Genomic DNA, 6,000 nt, shown 5'->3' on the forward strand with positions numbered 1-6,000 from the left:
AGTGTGTTAATATGCATTCCAAATTAAGATTTGGCAATGTTATTGTAGTATTTGTAACACCACATGCTACATATAACCCAACTCCACCATGCTGTTGTGCTTTCAAATCCTTGAAAAGGGGACGATTGCTTGTGTATGCAGCACAACGAGAAAGACCCACAAATGTGTAGTTTTCTAAGTGAACATTTTCAGACGGATATGTTTCAGGCAGCCATGTTTCAGTTAAAGCAATACATGTAGGTTTGAATTGTTGAACACAAACATTCAAATCTTGTTTATGACAACGCAAACTCTGTACATTTTGCAAAAACAGTGAAAAAGTATTTTGTTGTGCTGTCAAATATAACTCATCATTTACCATAAAACATGGCATTTCTTGTACAGCCTCAAAAACTTTTTCATTACAATAAATACTCTTTTCATTAAAGTCTTGAATAGTCAAGCCAGACAAAGTTCTTACTCGACTAAGTGCTACATAAGCTTGGCCAGCGGCAAAAACTTTTTTTAAACTAACAACAGCACTATCAACAGTTAAACCCTGTACTTTATGGACTGTGCATGCCCAAGCTAATTTTAGAGGAAACTGCCGGCGAAAACCACCGTTCCTGCATACATTTTCCTCTTCTACATGTATAGGAGTTGAGTTAAACAATTTTGCTGTCTCTGCCAAACATTGTTTTCGACGTCTTTTAAATCCTACATGATTGTCATCAAAATGCACATACACAGTTTTGGGTAATTTATTTTTATCAGCACGCACAATGTGTGTCACAGTGCCACAAACTCCATTAACTAAGCCATCATTTACATCAATATTTTTAATCAACATGACACGTGCATTTATGCCTAAAAGCAACGTTGCTGGCAAACATGTGTTGTAAACCTTTAGATGATGATTAGCAATTAATTCTACTTTGCCAGTCTTCTTACAACGGGCAAAATCTTCGGCCTCTATAGTTGCAACCTCTGAGCAGATATTAATTAATTGCTTAAGGTTGTGCTCATGTACTTCATCGTTTGTAGCAAAAATGTGTAAAGAAGCATTGTCCTCCTCACCTGTGTCACATTCTGCTAAGATCTCCAAATCATCTTTGCTTAGTGGAGATTTTTTACTCCGTTTTCTTAAACGATTTAATAATTCAGCAAATTTGCTGTCTTTTTGCCTCACTACCTCTGTTAACTCTACAACAGTAAAACAATTAGACCATAGACCAAGTCCTGGTACTTCCATATATAATGGTTTCCCCTTCACAGGTGGCAATTGAAAAAAATCCCCAACTGCTATAACACAAACATTGCCAAACGGAGAAAAGTCTCCAGTTTGTTTAATTTGACGTAACCTTCCATGAATGTATGCCAACAGTTTGTGATCTACCATTGAGATTTCATCTATAATTAAAATCTGAAGGCCATGGAATTTTGCCCGCAAAGAATTCAACTTTTCCTCTCCTAAAGGAGTGTATGGCAACTTCACATTTGTTCCAATACAAAATGTATTATGAATTGTGGAACTTTGTATGTTATACGCCGCAATTCCGGTTGGAGCTGATAAAACTACACACGTGTCATCTGGGTGTAAAGCAATTTGAGATAATAATCTAGTCGCTTCATATTTTATAGCTTTAATTAAATGGCTTTTGCCAGTTCCTGCTCCTCCAGTAACAAAAACATGAAAAGGTTTAGGGTTTTCACCTCTAATTTTACTTAGACACCATTGTCTAATTTGATAGAAAACAGAAATCTGGGTTTTGTTTAAAGAGCGAATTAAGCTCAACCCATCTGTGCGACTCAGACAATTGTCCTTTTTCTCTATTGACATAGACATTGTAGCATCATCAGTTGCTAAATCTGGTATAGAACTTTCATGTTCATCGCTTTGCTGGCTAGTCTCTCGTCTAATCTGTTTACATTCCATACGGTCTAATTGCTGTTCAGGACAAAGTGCACACCATGCATCTTCTAATATCCCTTCATTATCAACAGCAGTTTGTGCAGTATCTAAGACATCAGCATCTTTTTCAAAAACTGCTCTATTTGAATCCACCACATCTTTTACCAAGTGAACAGATCCATCACTAAAACAAACATTACCTTCTTTATAAAATTGTTCATAATTACTACACCGGTCTGGTTTTAACTGATTATCTACACGATAAGGAAGAAATAGTTGTAATAAACTAAGATAAAATTTTTCAGGATTCTTTGTAATTGAAAATCGAGCAAAACGCACAACAGCAGGTTGAGTCCTTGTTCTTTTTGTAATAAAACCAAAATTGTTTTCCAATTTAATTTTATTAGCACAAGACTGACCTTTATACACAACGCGATATTCAGATGCAAATGTGGCCAAACACATATCATCAAATACATTCTGACTTGGCCTGTTCTTATAGCGGTCAACTAAACTAGTCATCCACATCTCTTCACTTTTCAGATTCTGAGAATCCAATTTGTTTTGTATAACAGTCAGAGGCAAACTCATTCGTACAGTATCTTCACCAGTAGGAATAAATTGAACATGTCTTGAACACTCTTTTAAATGCATGTTTGTTAGCCTATAAACTGCTTCTTGTGCACTAACCTCACGATTATGTAAATATACACTACCTAATTTCCTCAATGCCTGTCTTGCATCTACATTACCCTGACTTGCTGATTCGCGCTGCGCATTAGCTAACAATAAACCCATTTCCCGTTCAGACTTTGAAATGTATGAAATTATATAAACAATGCAGGCATAAGCATCTGTTACATACTGAATGTCCATATTAGCATTCCAACACTTAAGGCTAAACTTGTTATACTGATTAACCCATACTTCATCCAGTTGTCGTTTCAAGACAATGTGTGTGTTATTATTAGTGCACTTATATGCCATTTCAAACAATTCCTGATTTATTCCAACACTATTAAACAAACTTTCTAGAGAACTGAACTGCTCTTCTGAAACAGCTTTCTTAATTTTCGTCATTATGCCACGAGCATATTCTACTAATGTGTTATCATTTACATTTGTAGTTCTACTTTCACTTTGACAATCACCTTTGTTAGATTGGTTTTCCTCATCTTCTACTTTTCTCCGACATATGAACGTTCGCATAGATGGTGGTTTAGGAAAATTAAAACGACAAACTGTGTTTTTCTTTTTACACGTTTTTGAATGACGTTTACTGTGGCACTGCACAGAGGTAACAACACTCTGCAATTCATCATTTTCACTGGCCATCTCGCACGTAACATATTTATCTATAAATTTGACAACTTCTTCATCAGTATTCTTATCTATTTGGGGAGCGTTTTTTATCCAGAACAAACAGTGGACATGGGGAGAACCGCGTTGTTGAAATTCCACCCTATAAAAATAGTCCACAATTTCTCCTATTGGCTGAACAGATGACATAAGCACTTCTTTTAAAAAACAATGCCACCTAAAATCAAACATGCGAGCAGCAGTAACGGGATTACGACGTAAAAGCTCACATTTTTCAGCCCATTCTAATTGTTCTAATGTTTCTGTTCTGTCTTCCTGTTTTAAAATACTTGTCAGTAGATTTGTCCATCTCATATCAGCAGATGAGAATGAGCTAAACCAGGTGGGAATTCCCAGCTGTCTGACCATGGCAAACAAATCTTTTTGCACACCTTGCCAAAATGCCGGAGTGCCGCGGATGGGCTTCAAAAATCTATAGCCTTCATCAAAATTAAGCACTTGCCTCAACGACTCAGTGTCTTTAAACATTTCACTGGGTATGGACTTACTGTATCCTTGCCCTTTTCTTAAAGCAATAGATACATTAGACATTACCTGTTCAATTTCTGATAGATACTGTGCATAAAAAATGTATTCTGTGTTTTGTGCAAATCTACCATCTGCATGCAAAATTCGATTGTTTAAATATCGAGACAATGTTAATCTCTGTGCCCTTTTGTCACGATAAGTTGAAGTACCATTAGGAAATAAAACAGGAAAACATTTAGCTTCATTTGTCTCATCAGCAAGAATTCTGACTGGATTATTTCCTTCAGCAGGGGCAAGGCTCAAAATACTATCAAAGTACTGATCGAGTACTTCTTGCCCAATGTCTACAGGTTGTAAACATGTATCCATAAACACACAGTGCTGTTGCCTATCATGCAATTCCTCATCAACATGTATGTTTTCCAATACACTTTCCCCTGTGTGACTTGTATCGTCATCATCATTTTGTCTAACAAACTCATTTAACCAATCATCATTAAAAGCAATGTCTTTATAATATTTGTTAATTTTTTTTAAGCAACACAGTGCCTGTTTAATATTTGTTGTATCCACATACTGATACTTATAATGACCTTTATATGTCAACTTCCGCTTTAACTTTACACATATTAAAGACCCTTCAGTTTCTGTCCTTGGCAAAACATTTGTTGTGTCTTTAACATTAGCTGGTACACAAGTAACAGGGCCATGAACTCCATTTTGCCCACCTTTTGGTAAAGCTAACATTTTCATGAATGGGATATGCAGCGATATCAAATGTTGCTCTAAACTATTGAGACAACGCAGTTCTTCAGGAATGGGTTGCAATTCCAGATTGTTAACAGCACTTTCAGCTGGCATTTCACGTTTTTTCAATTTAGAATGACAAGTATAGCAAATCCAAAGCTGGCCTTTACATGAATCTGCCAGTTCACAAGGGATAACACAGTTATCATCACACATGTGCAAAAACTGATCTGAAATACATCTATTAGCAACATCTAACATTGCTGAATCTTTATTATAATTTTTTATTTTACAACATATTACTTGCTGTTTAAATAACAATCTGTGGCAAACACAACACACAAATTCTGGGCCAAAACTAACTTTATCTACAAACAGCTTTTCAACAAAATCACAGACCTGTTGGTTTTGTTTTAATTGTTGTCTTCTCATCTTTTTAATTCTTTTTAAACTTTTTTTAAGTAGCACACCATTATGATATTTTAACTTACTGCTTTGTTTTAGAGCATTTCTATGCTTTTCATTGGCATAGTATTTCATTATACTATATTTCTTCAATTTATTCTTATATTGCTCATTGTCACGATACTTTACTTTGTTGTACTCATTAATTCTACGTTTATATTGTTCATTGTCACGGTATTTCACCTTGTTGTACTCATTCACTCTACGTTTATATTGTTCATTGTCACGGTATTTCACCTTGTTGTACTCATTCACTCTACGTTTATATTGCTCATTGTCACGATATTTCACCTTGTTGTACTCATTCACTCTACGTTTATATTGCTCATTGTCACGATATTTCACCTTGTTGTACTCATTCACTCTACGTTTATATTGCTCATTGTCACGATATTTCACCTTGTTGTACTCATTCACTCTACGTTTATATTGCTCATTGTCACGGTATTTCACTTTGTTGTATTCATTTACTTGATGTCTGTATTGCTCATTTGTTTTATATTTCAACCGATTGTACTCATTTACTTGATGCCTGTATTGCTCATTTTTTTTATATTTCAACCGATTGTACTCAATTACTTTACACTTATGTTTCTGGTTTTCAATATATTTAATCTTACTGGCTTGTTTTAATGACTCTTTATATAAAACATTGCTATGATATCTTTTTCTGTTGACATGTTTCACATGTTTTTGAAACTCTGCATTGCAATGATACTGCAAAAAACGCAATTTTTTAACTCTTTTAAATGAATAATATCTTTTCAAATAATTTCTCTTATTATCCAATACACCCTTATTTCTATCTCCAGTAACAGAATCTTGTTCCTCATGATTCAGAGAAATTTCACCTTGTACCTTTACCTGCTGTCTTGTACACATACGTTTTCCATCAGTGCATTCTTCATTCTGGCACAAATTGTAACACATCTGGCTTTTAGGTTGTTTCACACAAATAACAACTTGATAATGATTCTCATTATAGTGCTGTAGATATATACTTTGGTTGCATATTCTTTCATATATACAGTTGTACTTTAACCATTTCT

Source organism: Garra rufa, chromosome 7 (genome assembly GCF_049309525.1).
Source record: "Garra rufa chromosome 7, GarRuf1.0, whole genome shotgun sequence".
In the NCBI taxonomy this organism is placed as follows: Eukaryota; Metazoa; Chordata; class Actinopteri; order Cypriniformes; family Cyprinidae; genus Garra; species Garra rufa.